The 17,033-nt window shown below is 40.4% G+C and overlaps 1 long non-coding RNA gene across 1 annotated transcript; it reads left to right on the forward strand.

Annotated features, from left to right (window-relative positions):
- The first annotated feature begins 13,149 nt into the window (after window positions 1-13,149).
- LOC127157489 (uncharacterized) lies at window positions 13,150-14,706 on the forward strand. The gene is made up of 4 exons (XR_007825920.1): window positions 13,150-13,369; window positions 13,914-13,987; window positions 14,119-14,198; window positions 14,302-14,706. It is a non-coding gene; the product is annotated as an uncharacterized LOC127157489 (long non-coding RNA).
- Window positions 14,707-17,033: the final 2,327 nt, after the last annotated feature.

Consider the following 17,033-nt stretch of genomic DNA (forward strand, 5'->3'; position numbering starts at 1 on the left):
TTATTACTAGTAAAAATTCAATTATGACCAGTAACACTTAGAATATTTTAAGCTAAAATGGCTTGCCATATTTATGGCGGTTGGTAACTCACTTAGAAGGCGCATTACCGCCACCTACTAGACTGGAGTGTGGGCAGTAGACTGGTATTGAGGAGGTGGAACTAACTTAATCTAACCCCGCCCCCCCCCAAAAAAAAATAAAAAATTACATGGATGGTTAAACGATTGCAGAAATGTTATTTATTTTAAGGGTTTAAAGTGTAGTCTTGTTTAACATTATGTATACCTATCCTTGGAAACGAACTGGCAGCAGAAAGCACACAGAACAGAATTAAATGTTATAATTTCATATTAAATAAACTATTAAACTATTTACAAGTGCAACTGAAAACATAAGGCCATTGGTATGACAACTAAAAACAACAATAATAATGAAATTAATGCAGCGATTTCAATATTCATATGGATTCGTTTTTAGGTGTCCTCAATATGTCAGTTTTGTACGTTTAAATGCTAAAAATACGTAAGTATTTGTACGTTTAGATGCTGAAAATAAGTCAGTATTGTACGTTTTACTGCCTGTAAAAACGTAAGTAAATGTACATTTTGTGGAACCACATTTTACGTAAAATACATACGAATTATCATGAGATCACGTTGGAAATGCTGTGGTGAGAGCTGTGCATAAACAAATGTCCACAAGCCTCAATAGACTACAGCAATAATGGAAAAAAGAGTGGGCCAAAATTCCTGCAAAATGATGTGAGAGACTGAAAGTCATATAGGAAATGATTACTTCAACAGTGGATCTACAAGCAATTGAATCATAGGGTGTCTTAATTTTGTCACACATGTTTTTTTCATATTTGCTTTATTTTTGTTAAATAATGACTTAGTGTGATATGTCATGTGATGTTGTTCATCTGAGGATTTATTTTACAAATTTTAAGACCTGCCAAAGACCAGACCATTTTTTTAATGTCCTGATAGGAAAAGGACAAAACAAATAAACATGGAATTCAATAGAGTGTCCTAACTTTTTCACATAACTGTATTGGCCAGAAGTGACCCAAATTGTTATTAATTATTTGGGGAATATTTGTCAGTTTATATTTAGGCTACTTTAGGCTCACAACCACATTAGCCAGTGCTTACTGTGCCCAGATACATTTTAACCCTAGAAGACCCAAATATATAAAAAAAAAAAAAAAAAAAAAACTGTGAACAAATTATTTCACCTTTTAAATGTTGTTGTAGGAGGCCTCTAATATAGAAATAAATGTGGTTTTACATGTTTAACGTTTTAGTCAGTTTTGGGAAAATGTTGCTGATGTAATATTGCAACGTTGGGCTCTTTGGGTAGCAGAATTTCAGTGATTTGACTCACTGTCTAAACAAATGTAGAGAACATATAAAGGTTCATTTGCTGAGTAAAAAGCTTCTTTAATACTATCTGATAGCTTATTGTGCCCTTATCATGCCCACATTCCAGAACATTATCACCTGTCTCTCATCCAGCAAGCAGATATTTAGGCAAACAAGCAAAGGACCAGTTAAGTGCATTTTATAAATAAGATATAGATATAAATAAGATACACAAATATTAAGATTTAAGTTTAAAATATTGCTACACAGATACTTTCAAATTATTGAAGACATAATTGATTCTTCAACTTTATTCTTCAACTCATAAAATCCCGATTGAAGCTCAAAATGGTAACAAAAGAAAACAAATTAAAACTTGTGAATGATCAAAAACAGCATGTTTCTATTAGTTTTTTTTATTACATGGAACAGATAAGAAGTACAATTCATCCATGTAATGTGCAAGGTGCAAAGGCAAATTTTGCTACCCCTTTAACCCAGTGTTGCAAAATTATAACATAACATTTTGACATAACAAACTCAAAATCTAAAATGATCAATGCATTCAACAATACCTTAATATCTACATGACCTACACATATTAATAATCACAGAAAAAAAAAAATATTTTAGGCATTTTACTTACTTGAATGTAGATTTATCCAATCCAATTAAACAAGATGATGTGCATCAAGATGAGTTTATGGCCAGGCAATCAGGCCTATTTTTAAAATCTAGCATCCAATAGCATTGCAAGGCTGAAGAATAGGACCCATTTGTTATGTAAATGTGGTCTTAGAGAGAGAGAAAAAAACAAAAAACAAACCATGAGCAGCTTTATTTTACTCAAGCTAAAACTGATGTTGTGATTTTACAACAGTGGGCCTTACAGGGCTAATATACCTGGGCCACATTTGCTTAACAAAAAAAAAAAAAAAAAGTGGACCACATTTGGTTTACACCCTGATTAGCCTTTGTCAATTGTGTCACAATTTTGCCAAAGGTGGCTCACATTTGGTTGGTACTATTTGGGCCATATTCACTATTTACCACATGGGCCACTTAAGGGTCACATTTAGATTACACGTTGCTATGAACACCGCATTTTTGCCTAAATTCGGCCACATGATTTGATACATTTGGCCAATTTTTGCTATTTTAAATGTGGGCCAGTTCAGGCTTACATCCATTTTGTCTGGGCCATAAGAAGGCCAGCAGTGCTGTATCATTGCCTTAAGTGGCCCACATGCAGACACTATCTGGGGTTCATTCACAGGTTTTTATTTTGACATGTATTCCACAATGTATGCAATTTGTGTGGGCAGCTTCATTGAAGTTTCTTCAGAAACTTAAAACCATCGAGCGTGACACTGTACAGTGTGTTCACTGGAAAATGCAACTCTCAAGAAAAGATGTAGATTAGGGGTTGACAGTTAAAAATCCATCAAGCAAAAATGTTGAAAACAGCCAGGGGGGTACAATTTGTTCTAGGTACGTTTTGTCCCAATCTTCAAGCAGATCCTTTAAACCGTGTAAAAATAAATCTATTAATTTACTAACAATTATAGAGTAAATAATATATAGGTAACACTTTACAATAAGGGTACATGAATAATCACGTACTAATGCCTAAATGAATACTTAATCACATACTAATGATTGTTAAAGGCGTTAATATGAACTAACAAAGAGCTATCATTAACTACGACTGGAGTCATACTGATTCATGCATGAATAACGCCAGCCTTAATTACATGTTAGTACATGTTTAATAGTTAATGCATTAATTAACATTTAATTTAACAACATCTTTAAGAAGGAATAAGAAATACTCTGACTTTGAAATTAATTTAAACAATTGAATACTATCATAATATGAGCATTTGACATCTTCAGCTTTGTCATAAACATTATTGGGTGGCAAAGGATTAGTTGATCCTCCTCATCAAGTGTAGAAAATACTAAATACACTAATTACTGATCTTGTCTGTTTTATGCTCTTCTCTTTTCCTTTAAACTCACCCTATTGTGACTTATACACAGATTAATAAAAAATCAAAACCTACAAAGAACATTTGTAGAATTATTCCTAAAGAAATGCTTAAACTGCAAAGAGTTTAATTTGCAGAATTAATTCACTGTTAACTACTTACTAAACTCAGCTCATGAGTTATGTTATTCTTTCTATCAAATACACAAACTAACACAGTGAATATTCAGCCCGGTTAAGAGCTGCTGTGTGGATTTTCAAGAAGTCAGAAAGCGGAGGGACGGGATCATCACGGCTGTGTCTGGATGGAAAACAAACTCTTTGCAGTTTGAGCATTTCTTTAGGAATTCTTCTACAAATGTTCTTTGTGGGTTTTGATTTTTTTTTTTTATTATTAATCTGCGTATAAGTCACAATGGGGATAGTTAAAAGGGAAAGAGAAGAGCATAAAATAGACAAGATTAGTCATTAGGGGGAAAAAAATCTGTCCTAACTGATGCTGTTAACTACACAGGGTACCCTATCATTTGCAGGGCTCTAGACGGCGACCAAAATAGTTGCATTTGCAACAATTTTTTGAGAATGTGCAAGTTCAAATTTTACGTGGTTGCATTTGTGCAAGTGCACGGTCTGCGCTGCTCACTGCATAAAGTGCGCGGTGCAGAGCCGTGGCTCAGTGCAGCCTGAGTCAGATTTCTCTGATCACGTGAAGACACTGAGTTTTCAGTGGGAGCTCATTGGGAGCAGAGCCAGGTTTATACTCGCTGTGTAAGCAGGAGCGGCAAAAATGACGCGAATACTGAGGAAATGATGGCGAACGGCACGGAGGATTTGGTTTTCAAGCGAAAGTAAAATAAATGTTGGTTTTGTCCTTGCTGTTTGAACATGTTGGAGGCTTTTTTGCCCTTGCTGTAAATGTTCACGTTTGTCACATGCCCTGTGGACTGTTTGTTAGTTACCATTTATGTATGCCCTTATTTGGTTTTCCTGTTCTTGTCTTTTCAATTAACAACGTCACTGTTTGATCAACACAAGACTTTCACTTTCGAGACCGGTTCGGAGGGCGTTTAGTGTCTCCGTCAGCAGCAGCAGCGAGCTCGCCTTCAGAGCAGGTGGAACAGTTTCATGTTCAAACGCACACAAAGCAAAGCACCGGCAAAATTTATTACCATGAATGTGTCGGGGAAAATAATAAGGACATTTTTTTAATTATTTATTAATAGACTAGTGTTTTCTGAGTCAGTGTTGCAAGGATGAGGTTGCTGGTCCTGACTCGCCATCTCCTCTTTGGACGTGCTTTTAGAAAGAAATGCATTTTTACAGATAAATGAGTTTTTGTTTTCAATGTATTTTATTTCGGTAAGTAATGATTTAAAGATTTCTATAGATATATATTTATCATGTCTGTGAGGTATGTATTCGCTGAGTTTCGGTTCATTTTAGTGAAGTGCTCCTGTTGAGACCACAGAAAGTGCATCATGTTTATTTTCTTTATAAAATCACCGTTTGCAACATTTTGTTGATATTATGAGTGCACACAAAAAAAAGTAGACCCTTTACAGTTCCGAATGATGTATTACTCTTACCTTTATGAGCAAAAATGACTGAATATTTTAAATTGTTTCCACTGAAAAAAATGCAAGTGACCGCACTGGCGCCTCCATGTCCTGCAAAGCAGCTTTAGCTTCCACTCTCCACACAAATGATTGGATATGCGCCTAATAGTTCACAGGTTTACTGTTTAAACTAACATTGTTTTATACTTGAACTGTTTTATATCTACAGATTTTATTTTAGGATGATTTGAGAAGGCAAAATTGATCAAACAGACTAATGAACAAACAATGCTTCAAATGTTTTTCTTAATTAGCTTAATGTCCTTGTTTTTAACTGTTAATGCCTTATTGTCATGTTAATTTTGACAGCCCTAAATTCAGCAAAGATTTTCTTCACTCACAGTATGAATTGCAGTCTGACACGTTTTTCTGCCGCCTTTTGATTGACAGGATATAAGCGGCCCTGATCATCGGCTAACTTTGAACAACCTGAGGGAAGAAACCGTCCGAACTGTTCTCTGTAATCTTCTGGTGTCTGATTGTTATTGATGTGCACAGAACAGACTCGATGACAGCTTAGCAGAACTGTTTCAGCAGCACCTGTGGCAGGTTGAACTTCATCAGCTGTCGAAGGAAGTGCAACCTTTGTTGGGCCTTTTTTACAATGGAGTCGATGTGAGTGTCCCACTTAAGATCCTGGGAGATGGTGAAGCCCAGGAACTTGAATGTCTCCACTTGAATGTCTCCACTGCAGCCACAATGCTGTCAGAAAGCTGGTGATCCATTGACAGATAGAGCTAGGGACAAAGAGCTGAGTTAGTTTGGTTTGGAGGAGTGTTGGAATGATGGTGTTGAAAGCCGAACTGAAATCTACAAAAAGGCTGAGGTGTTCATGGGTTTAGAGGGGGACCGGGAGATTGGAGTTATGGGCTCTCACAGCCTGGGGGAAAAAGCTGTTGAGCAATCTGGCAGAACAAGCTTTGATACTCTGGTACCTTCTACCTGATGGCAGGAGCTGAAAGAGATTGTGGGAGGGGTCCTTCACGATGCTGGAAGCCTTACTGGAGCATCGTGCAAGGAAAATGTCCAGGATGGAGGGGAGAGGGGCACCGATGATCTTTGCGGCAGTGTTCACTGTCCATTGTAGGGTCTTGCGGTCAGCAGCACTGCAGTTGCCATACCAGACAGTGATGCAGCTGGTCAGCACACTCTCAATGGTGCCCCTGTAGAAAGTGGTGAGGATGGGTGGAGGGAGACTTGTCCTTTTCAGCCGGCAGAGAAAGTATAGGTGCTGTTGGCCCTTCTTGTTGAGTGAAGTGATGTTGGTGGTCAAGGTGAAATCCTCTTGTAATTTGCACCCCCAGGAATTTAGTGCTGCTGACTCTCCACAGTTGAGCTGTTGATGGTCAGTGGGGGGTGGTCAACAGAGTTCCTCCTGATGTCCATCACAACCTCTTTTGTCTTACCCACATTGAGGGACAGGTTGTTAGCACCACACAATTTAGCCAGCTGTGCTACTTCCTCGCTGTAGTGTGTTTCATCGTTGTTGCTGATGAGACCCACTACAGTTGTGTCATCAGCAAACTTGTTGATGTGGTTGGAGCTGAACTTGGCAGTGCAGTCATGGGTCAGCAGCGTGAAGAGCAGTGGGCTGAGCACACAGCCTTGTGGGGCACCTGTGCTCAGTGTGGTAGTGCTGGAGGTGTTGCGGCCAAAACGGACTGACTGAGGTCTTCTAGTTAAAAAGTCCAGGATCCAATTACAGAGGGATGTGTTTAGGCCCAGCAGGTTAAGTTTGTGGATGAGCTGCTGTGGGATTGTGTTGAATGCTGAGCTGAAGTTGATGAACAGCAATCTTACATAAGAGTCTTTCTGTTCCAGGTGAGAAAGAGCTAGGTGTAGAGTGGTGGATATTTCATCGTCTGTGAAACGGTTTGGACGGTATGCAAAGGGGTCCAGCGTATTTGGGAGGCTGAACTTGATGTGATGCATGACTAACTTTGATGGCAGTCAGATAAGATTTGAACCATGCACTTCCACTAATGCCAACATAATTTTCTAGTCTATTCAAAAGAATGTTGTGGTCAATAGTGTCGAATGCAACACTAACAAGCATACAAACTCTTTTTCCTGGAGTGAGAAAAGTATTAAGTAAACTATTTTGAACTCTGTTTTTATTTCGATATACACATGAAATATTCCACTCTCATTAATGGAGATAAGCACTAAAATGACATATTACACAGAAGTTAAACAAACATTATATGCATTTAGACATATTTGTAGAGGGTGTCCTTGATCACTTTTCCTATGTTTTAATGACAGCGAGGAGTGCTATAGATGCACAATAATTTTCATCTCTGGAATCAGCTATATCTACAGGTCCTTTTCAAAAAATTAGCATATTGTGATAAAGTTCATTATTTTCTGTAATGTACTGATAAACATTAGACTTTCATATATTTTAGATTCATTACACACAACTGAAGTAGTTTCAAGCCTTTTATTGTTTTAATATTGATGATTTTGGCATACAGCTCATGAAAACCCAAAATTCCTATCTCAAAAAATTAGCATATTTCATCCGACCAATAAAAGAAAAGTGTTTTTAATACAAAAAAAGTCAACCTTCAAATGATTATGTTCAGTTATGCACTCAATACTTGGTCAGGAATCCTTTTGCAGAAATTACTGCTTCAATGCGGCGTGGCATGGAGGCAATCAGCCTGTGGCACTGCTGAGGTGTTATGGAGGCCCAGGATGCTTCGATAGTGGCCTTAAGCTCATCCAGAGTGTTGGGTCTTGTGTCTCTCAACTTTTTCTTCACAATATCCCACAGATTCTCTATGGGGTTCAGGTCAGGAGAGTTGGCAGGCCAATTGAGCACAGTAATACCATGGTCAGTAAACCATTTACCAGTGGTTTTGGCACTGTGAGCAGGTGCCAGGTCCTGATAGCTAGCTGCATTGACCGCAGCTGACATGGCACCCCAGACCATCACTGACTGTGGGTACTTGACACTGGACTTCAGGCATTTTGGCATTTCCCTCTCCCCAGTCTTCCTCCAGACTCTGGCACCTTGATTTCCGAATGACATGCAAAATTTGCTTTCATCCGAAAAAAGTACTTTGGACCACTGAGCAACAGTCCAGTGCTGGTTCTCTGTAGCCCAGGTCAGGCGCTTCTGCCGCTGTTTCTGGTTCAAAAGTGGCTTGACCTGGGGAATGCGGCACCTGTAGCCCATTTCCTGCACACGCCTGTACACGGTGGCTCTGGATGTTTCTACTCCAGACTCAGTCCACTGCTTCCGCAGGTCCCCCAAGGTCTGGAATCAATCCTTCTCCACAATCTTCCTCAGGGTCCGGTCACCTCTTCTCGTTGTGCAGCATTTTCTGCCACACTTTTTCCTTCCCACAGACTTCCCACTGAGGTGCCTTGATACAGCACTCTGGGAACAGCCTATTCGTTCAGAAATTTCTTTCTGTGTCTTACCGTCTTGCTTGAGGGTGTCAACGATGGCCTTCTGGATAGCAGTCAGGTCGGCAGTCTTACCCATGATTGCGGTTTTGAGTAATGAACCAGGCTGGGAGTTTTTAAAAGCCTCAGGAATCTTTTGCAGGTGTTTAGAGTTAATTAGTTGATTCAGATGATTAGGTTAATAGCTCGTTTAGAGAACCTTTTCATGATATGCTAATTTTTTGAGATAGGAATTTTGGGTTTTCATGAGCTGTATGCCAAAATCATCAATATTAAAACAATAAAAGGCTTGAAACTACTTCAGTTGTGTGTAATGAATCTAAAATATATGAAAGTCTAATGTTTATCAGTACATTACAGAAAATAATGAACTTTATCACAATATGCTAATTTTTTGAAAAGGACCTGTATATTATGGTGGACACTGCTGGGCACTGCTGGTCAAACTGTCAATTCTCTGGTTTGAAGAGGACCAATGATAATAGCTTACTCTACAACTGCAATAAATGTAGGCCTGTGTGTTTCCACTAAAAATAGCTAAAAGATGTCAACTGTTGAGGTCAACTTTATTCTAAAATATTTATCTAAGAACTATTTTAAACAGGTTTTAAATAATTAAAATTATCACACAGTATTATGATGAAAATGCAATTCCAAGTGTCCTACTCCTAAGTGTAAATACATTTAGGAAAAATGGCATTTAAATGATAATTTTGCTACAGTTATTGTTTGGAAATGTTAAACATATCTAATACATTTTCATTTTCATTTAATTTAACTTATAAAGCATTAAAATATGTTTTTAATTTGCATATTAAAACTAGTGTAGAAAATGGCAAATGTAAATTATATGATTGAATTTTCATTTTAATTTTGCACTAAATTTTGTATGGGAAAATGTCAGTTTCAATACAGAAATGAATTGCCATTTTACATATTGCATTGCCATTTTGCATATTACATTGCAAATTGAATTTTGCTACCCATATGCTTCCATATAAAGAAATCAAAGTCACTGAATATGTATTTCCTGTATAATGCTGTGTGCTGGCCTTTCTTGTCTCTTTGGATGATCATTCAGTACCGTGCTTTTCAGGAAACTAAAATGGATCAAAGTAAATAAATTTAAATCAATGTAATCAATCAATGTAAATTTGTTTTAGGTTCCAAGCATACAAGAATAATCGGGTTTTGGAATCACAGGTTTTATAATCATTGGTTGCATTCCATTTTTACATTCAACTGTCACCAGCACCATGAAAGGAATTATGGTTCTAAAGAAATTTCCAGGAGTGATTCATTCATCATAAATGTGTGCTTGACCTTATTCCATCAAACACTTACCAGTTTCAAGGTCTGTGGATGACTTTCATAGGCAAGATTTGCAGGTGGGACATGTGTCCACTTGTATTTTTTCCCTAAGTTGATAATGTTCCCACCACTTTTCCTGTGATAGAAATTAAGTACATAAAATGCATTATAATTACAGATTTAGATTAAATATACCACTTTCATGAATGGATCTTAGATTAAATATACCACTCTCGTGAGTGGAGTTAAGCACACACATTGCATGACATAATTATCCAGACGTTAACAATTATATACATTTATATGGTAAAAATAGAACATCTCGGTTACGTATGTAACCCTTATTCCCTGAAGGAGGGAACGGAGACGTCATGTCGGTGACCGACAATCTACTTTGAGTGTAAACTAAACGGGCCACTGCACATTGGCATGCAATGACTGCATCCAGCTGCCGCTGATCGTAAGGCAAGTGTAATTAGGCAGCAGGTGTAGCGCATTGTCAGGTTTTCGCTGAGGAGCCGAGCCGGAGACCCGGTGCTCAGCGGTGGTACAGCAGCTGTGGCGATGGGACATGACGTCTCCATTCCCTCCTTCAGGGAAAGACGTTCCCCATCAGTCGAGTTGGGATCCCTACCAAAGTGCCACAGCTGCTGCCCCACCTCCAGTGTCCTGAGCGAGCCTCCTGCACCCCCTTTCTGGCCTAGGCCGGGCTCGCAACAAGAATACCGGTCACTGTATAACATAGCACTACCCACTTCAGTGAGGCTGGAGCACTGGGAATGTGCGGAAGCTCCATCCATCCCATAGGAGGTTTTGAAAGCATTTACACACGACTCATTTTTCAGGAACATATGGAAAATTGGAGGTGTTTGAAACCCTCTTGGAATGGCAGACGGTCTGCCGGGGAAACGCGGGTTCTAAGGCTATACCCTGGAATTTTACACATATGGGATCCACTTAGGTCTCTCAGATGGACCCCAGCCCTCTACCGATTCTCATGGATTCATAGAGTGAGGGCCTGGCGCCAGACGCTCCGCTACATCTGGCTGCTGAGGGGATGGAGGAGCTCGACAGGGTCTACTGTATGGACACTCTGGAGTGGTTTTAACAAGCCGACCCGAGCCGGGGCCACTCAGTGCATCTACCTGTTTGAGGTGAGAACACAGGAGGATAACGGTTCTACACGAAGGCTATAGAAACTAGCGAACGTGTTAGGGGTCACCCAGCCTGCAGCTCTACAGATATCTGTCAGCGAGGCACCACGAGCCAGCGCCCAGGAGGATGCAACACTTCTAGTTGAGTGAGCTCGCAACCTGAGCGGGCAGGGCACACACTGTGCCTGGTAAGCCAGGGTGATGGCATCCCCTTCTGCCAGCCTCCATAACAGACAAAGAGCTGGTCTGAGGTCTTGAAGCTTTGTATCTGGTCTACGTACCATCATAGGGCTCGGACGGGACAAAGCAAAGCTAGGGCTGGGTCTGCCTCCTCTGGGGGTAGTGCTTACAGGCTCACCACCTGGTCCCTGAAGGGAGTAGTGGAACCTTGGGCACATAGCTGGGCCGGGGCCCCACGGTTACCTGGGAATCTGCCGGCCCAAACTCTTGGCACGATTCGTCGACCGAAAAATGTGTGCAGGTCCCCTATCCTCTTGATGGAGGCCAATGCAAGCAGGAGCAGAGTTTTCATTAAAAGAAACTTCAGCTCAACTGACTTCAAAGGCTCAAACGGGGCCTGTCGTAGTGCTGTCAGCACTAGGGACAGATTCCAAGAGGGTACAGAGTGGGGCCGGGGCAGATTTAGCCTTCTTGCCCCCCTGAGGAACCTGATGACCAGGTCATGCTTTCCCACTGACTTCCCTTCTATGGGGTCATGATGTGCAGCAATAGCAGCCACGTAGACTTTAAGGGTGGAAGGAGACAGCCTTCGCTCCAACCCTTGCTGCAAAAAGGACAGCACGACTCTGATCGTGCATCTTCAGGGGTCCTCTCGGTGAGAGAAACACCACTCGATAAACAGGTTCCACTTCGAGGTCGCAGTGTTGTCCGTGCGGACCAGCACATGCTTGCCTCGTAAGCGCCCTTTGAGACAGTTCAAGGTAATGCGTACTTCTAGCAACTCTAGGCAGTTGATGTGCCAGTGTAGCTGAGGGCCCGTCTAAACCCCTGACACTGCCTGCCCATCGTACATGGCCCCCCAGCCGGTGGTGGAGGCATTTGTGTGTACCACAGCATGCCTGGAGACCTGTTCCAGGTGGACTCCTGCCCGGAGGAACGTAAGGTCTGACCACAGGGTGAAGGTTTGGCAGCAGGCCGGTGTCACTTTGACCTGGTGAGTGCCGCGCTGCCACGCCCTCCTTTGGACTCGGCCGTGTTGAAGCGGTCTCATATGGAGCAGCCCCAGCGGTGTTACCTCTGAAATTGTTTTAGTGGGACCGCTGTCCTGCTCTTGAACGTATTCAGGCAGTTCAACACCGACTGGGCACGTTCCTGTGTGAGATGTGCCGTCTGTTCGACCGAGTCCAACTCCATACCGAGAAACAAGATCCTCTGTGTTGGGGAGAGTTTGCTCTTTTCCCAGTTGACCCAAAGAACCAAACGGCTGAGGTGCATGACCACAAGGTCACTGTGTTCGCACAACTGACCCGAGACTGAGCCAGTATTAGCCAGTCGTCAAGGTAGTTGAGAATGCGAATGTCCTGCTCTTTAAGGGAAACAAGGGCTGCCTCCGCGACTTTCGTAAAGACAGGGGTCCGAAAATCAGTTAGTATCTGGTGTGACCACCATTTGCCTCACGCAGTGGAACACATCTCCTTTGCATAGAGTTGATCAGGTTGTTGATTGTGGCCTATGGAATGTTGGTCCACTCCTCTTCAATGGCTGTGCGAAGTTGCTGGATATTGGCAGGAACTGGAACACGCTGTCGTATACGGCGATCCAGAGCATCCCAAACATGCTTAATGGGTGACATATCCGGTGAGTATGCTGGCCATGCAAGAACTGGGATGTTTTCAGTTTCCAGGAATTGTGTACAGATCCTTGCAACATGGGGCTGTGCATTATCATGCTGCAACATGAGCTGATGGTCGTGGATGAATAGCAAAACAATGGGCCTCAGGATCTCGTCACAGTATCTCTGTGCATTCAAAATGCCATCAATAAAATGCACCTGTGTTCGTTGTCCATAACATATGCCCGCCCATACCATAACCTTACCGCCACCATGGGCCACTCGATCCACAACGTTGACATCAGCAAACCCACACAACGCCATACACGCTGGCTACGTCCGAAACCGCCTACTTCTCTACTATACAGTAGGGGAAAAGCAGTAGGCGAGCGAATAAGTATGTCCGAATCCTTAGTATTCATAAAAGAGTAGGCGAGAATTAGTAGGCAAAAGCACTAATTCTCGGGAGATTCAGACGTACGTCTACTTAAAGTGCGTCCGAATATGCCTACTAACCGACTATATAGTAGGCAAAAACAGTATGTGAAGAAAGAAGTACGTTTGAAAGCTAAAAGAGTAGGCGAGAAATCCCCGGATGTCCTACTGCTTCAACCCAGATTTTGGAGTGTTCATCGATGGATACTTTTCAATCCCAAGAGTCCACGGGAGAGCAATACGTCATCATCGAACGTGATTGAGAACCGCGACGAAGGTGTTTACAAATGTGAGTTTTACAAACCAAAACACGGTTCCTTGTGTTAAAATCATATTTGTTGACCTACTGTATAGTAAGGTGTAAAGACGTTAAACAGCATATTTGTGATTTTGCTGTGAAAAGACGATTTATTGTGTATATCGAACAGTAGAGCTCCAGTAAGCACACGTACATCTCCAAAGTTGATTTACCCAAATCATATACATCTTAAAGATGATTACTAAATGTCTATTTAACATCTGACAGGAAAATGTTCTAAAAGAATTGCAGATGCACATCACAACATAAAACACACATCTGAGTGAGTGGTGTACCTTATGTGTGCTTATTATGTAGAATTCACTGTTGCCAATACTGCTTTAGTTGAATGGAAGTGATAAACATACATACATGAACTAAACATGAGTTATGTAGTTCATCTGTCCATAGTACTGTTGATATATTGAGGAGCAGTTGTGTTGGATAAAAAGTCAGTTAACACATCAGCAACTAGCTCAACATGTAAATGTAGTAGAAATCACAGAGGTAACTGAATCCTGTCTGAATGTTACAGGGACAGATGAGACACACGTCTGTGTACCCAGTGCAGAGTGACTGATAAAGGAATGCTGCCACCAAAGGCTTTGAGTGAGTATACATTACATAAATTAACTAAACATTTTTAAAATCTTAAGCTGTAGTTTATTTGAATTGTTGTAATTTCAAACAGAGCTACTACATCACTTTTCTGATACTTGATTTCTGTGCCTTTGCTGCAGATCTTTTGTGGTGGAGCAGGACCTGCAATGAATGGTGACATTTGTGGGGGAAAAAAGGAAAACCTGATATAAAATATAAAGTAAGATAATTTTGTTACTTCTAATACAGAGATCAAATGATATTGTGCTGTGACAGTTTTGTATTATATTTGTGCATCTTTGTATGATCTGAAATGTCTGCAGACTGGTGTTTGGACTGAGAAAGGAGAAATCCACAGCAGTATCCTGGAAATGGTCTAGTGCCATGGATGAGACCCTCCATCACTCCACCTGCCCTTGTTCCCTCATCTGAACCAGATGTTTCTGTGGCCTCTTCATCATCAGTGAGCTCAGAGTCTGAGAGAGCATCTTGAAAAAGACTAAAAGAAACTGAGGATGTGATTTTGGTCAAGTTTGTTCTGCTGGTTTCATCGGTCAATGGAGCCTGAGTTTCAGAAGCTTCAAAAGCATCATCAAATAATGTCATGAAGCTTCTGAAACTCAGGCTCCATTGACTGATGTTGTACGAACAGAAACCAGCAGGACAGACTTAACCAAAATCACCTTGTGTTTTCAGAATAAAACAAAAAACAAAAACAGATGGAAAGTGTGGAGGCAAGTAAATGTTTACTGAATTTATATTTTTTGATGAACTAACCTTTTAAGGCCCCAAATAAAAATAATATGAAATGTATGTAAGCATTTATATAATAGTAGTACTTTGAAGAAATAAACTGTAAGAAATGAACAGCTTTATTGTGCGTTTTTGCCCAAGACATGAAAAAGAATATACAAAAATATTACATTTATGCATTTGGCAGATGCTTTCATGCAAAATGACTTACAGTGCTCTTATTACAGGGACCCCAGCAAAGACAGGTGAAGGTGGGCACGGTGGTCAGCTGCAGAATTGGCACAGTTGTGTTGAGATGGCAGTAGGATGTGGGTTCACTGAATACAAATACATGATTGTTAGAACAATATGTTTGAGTAAAGCTTTGTTCCATGTGTCATTATTTATTGTCATGGTTACTTTTAATTATTATTTTACTCATTTATTCATGTTTTCTGTTGTTGCAAGTAAATAACATAGAATTGTTTCATTAACTAATAAATGTATTCATGACTTGGCTGAAAATTGATATGTATTCGCCTTGGCTGAATTTATCTATTGTGTAGTCATGCTGTGGCACATGAGAAAAATTACATTTTGCTTGTTTTACTCAAAAATATAATTAATTATTGGTCAGCATTTATCATTATTATTGTTCATAAGTGTTGGGGTGGGCTAGCAATGAATTCAGAGGTAATCTGAAATTTTTAAGTTGTAACACTTACATTTTTGAGTGTAAAATTAACAGTAAAGTCTTCTCCAATGATGAGATCTTCCAGCAGCTGCCTGACGTCTCCTTTTATGCAGATATTGCAAGCATTGCAAACATGAACGAAAACGTATTTGGTAGGGTTGTTGTGTTACTGTCTATGAGGTGTTTGTGCACCTGTCGCTCTTATTTTACTTTTATTATTATTACTGCAGACCATATTATTGCATACAAGCTCAGGGAAAGACGGTAGTATGCATAACAATGAACAATCAATGACAAAAAAACATCATAGTATGAGATTATGTGCATAGAAAAAATTACAAAATCATTATATTCATATCATCATAATGCATTAAAAATTGTATTGTTTTTGTTATTTATAAGCCTCTGTGATGAAAGGAGAGAGAAATTCAACAAGAAAAAGGAAAACAGGAGATTTATGCCAGTTTTACGTGTGAATGAAGAATTTTGCACATAAAATAAATAAATATTTTACAAACACAATCCAGAAATAACGTTTTGGGTTTTCGTAATAAAAATAATTATCGTTAAGGATTAACCTGTGGGTCATATTAGTATTATATATTTCAAAATATAAAAACTTCCAAAATCAACTTACAAAAATCAACCCAAAATGTATTGGTTATACAATAACAATAAAAGGGCAGCTGTTTCTTTAGCACGACCACAAAATGAGCAAATTTTATAAACGTCAAAATATTTACAAATAGAACCAGGCGCTCATATCTTTTAAGCTGTTGCGCTTGTTTTAACGTCATAGGTCAGATGATAACGTCAACATGGCGGATCGCATTCATACTCAACGAGATTTGAATGTTGAGTACCTACTCTTTTAGCGCTGGTTAAGTAGGTACTTATTGAAATTAAGTACCTACTCATTGAGTATGCCATTTCGGACGCAGCCGCTGTCTGCTATCTGCCCTGTACAGTGAAAACCGGGATTCATCCGTGAAGAGAACACCTCTCCAAAGTGCCAGACACCATCGAATGTGAGCATTTGCCCACTCAACTCGGTTGCGACGACAAACTGCAGTCAGGTCAAGACCCCGATAAGGACGACGAGCATGCAGATGAGCTTCCCTGAGACGGTTTCTGACAGTTTGCGCAGGAATTCTTTGGTTATGCAAACCAATTGTTGCAGAAGCTGTCTGGGTGGCTGGTCTCAGACGATCTTGGATGAGAAGATGCTGGATGTGGAGGTCCTGGGCTGGTGTGGTTACACGTGGTCTGCGGTTGTGAGGCCGGTTGGATCTACTGCCAAATTCTCTGAAACGCCTTTTGGAGACAATTCACAGGCAACAGCTCTGGTGGACATTCCTGCAGTCAGCATGCCAACTGCACGCTCCCTCAAAACTTGCTGTGGCATCTGTGGCATTGTGCTGTGTGATAAAACTGCACATTTTAGAGTGGCCTTTTATTGTGGCCAGCCTAAGGCACACCTGTGCAATAATCATGCTGTCTAATCAGCATCTTGATATGCCACACCTGTGAGGTGGATGGATTATCTCGGCAAAGGAGAAGTGCTCACTAACACAGATTTAGACAGATTTGTGAACAATATTTGAGAGAAATGGGCCTTTTGTGTACATA

The sequence above is a fragment of the Labeo rohita genome, unplaced genomic scaffold (genome assembly GCF_022985175.1).
Source record: "Labeo rohita strain BAU-BD-2019 unplaced genomic scaffold, IGBB_LRoh.1.0 scaffold_109, whole genome shotgun sequence".
Lineage (NCBI taxonomy): Eukaryota > Metazoa > Chordata > Actinopteri > Cypriniformes > Cyprinidae > Labeo > Labeo rohita.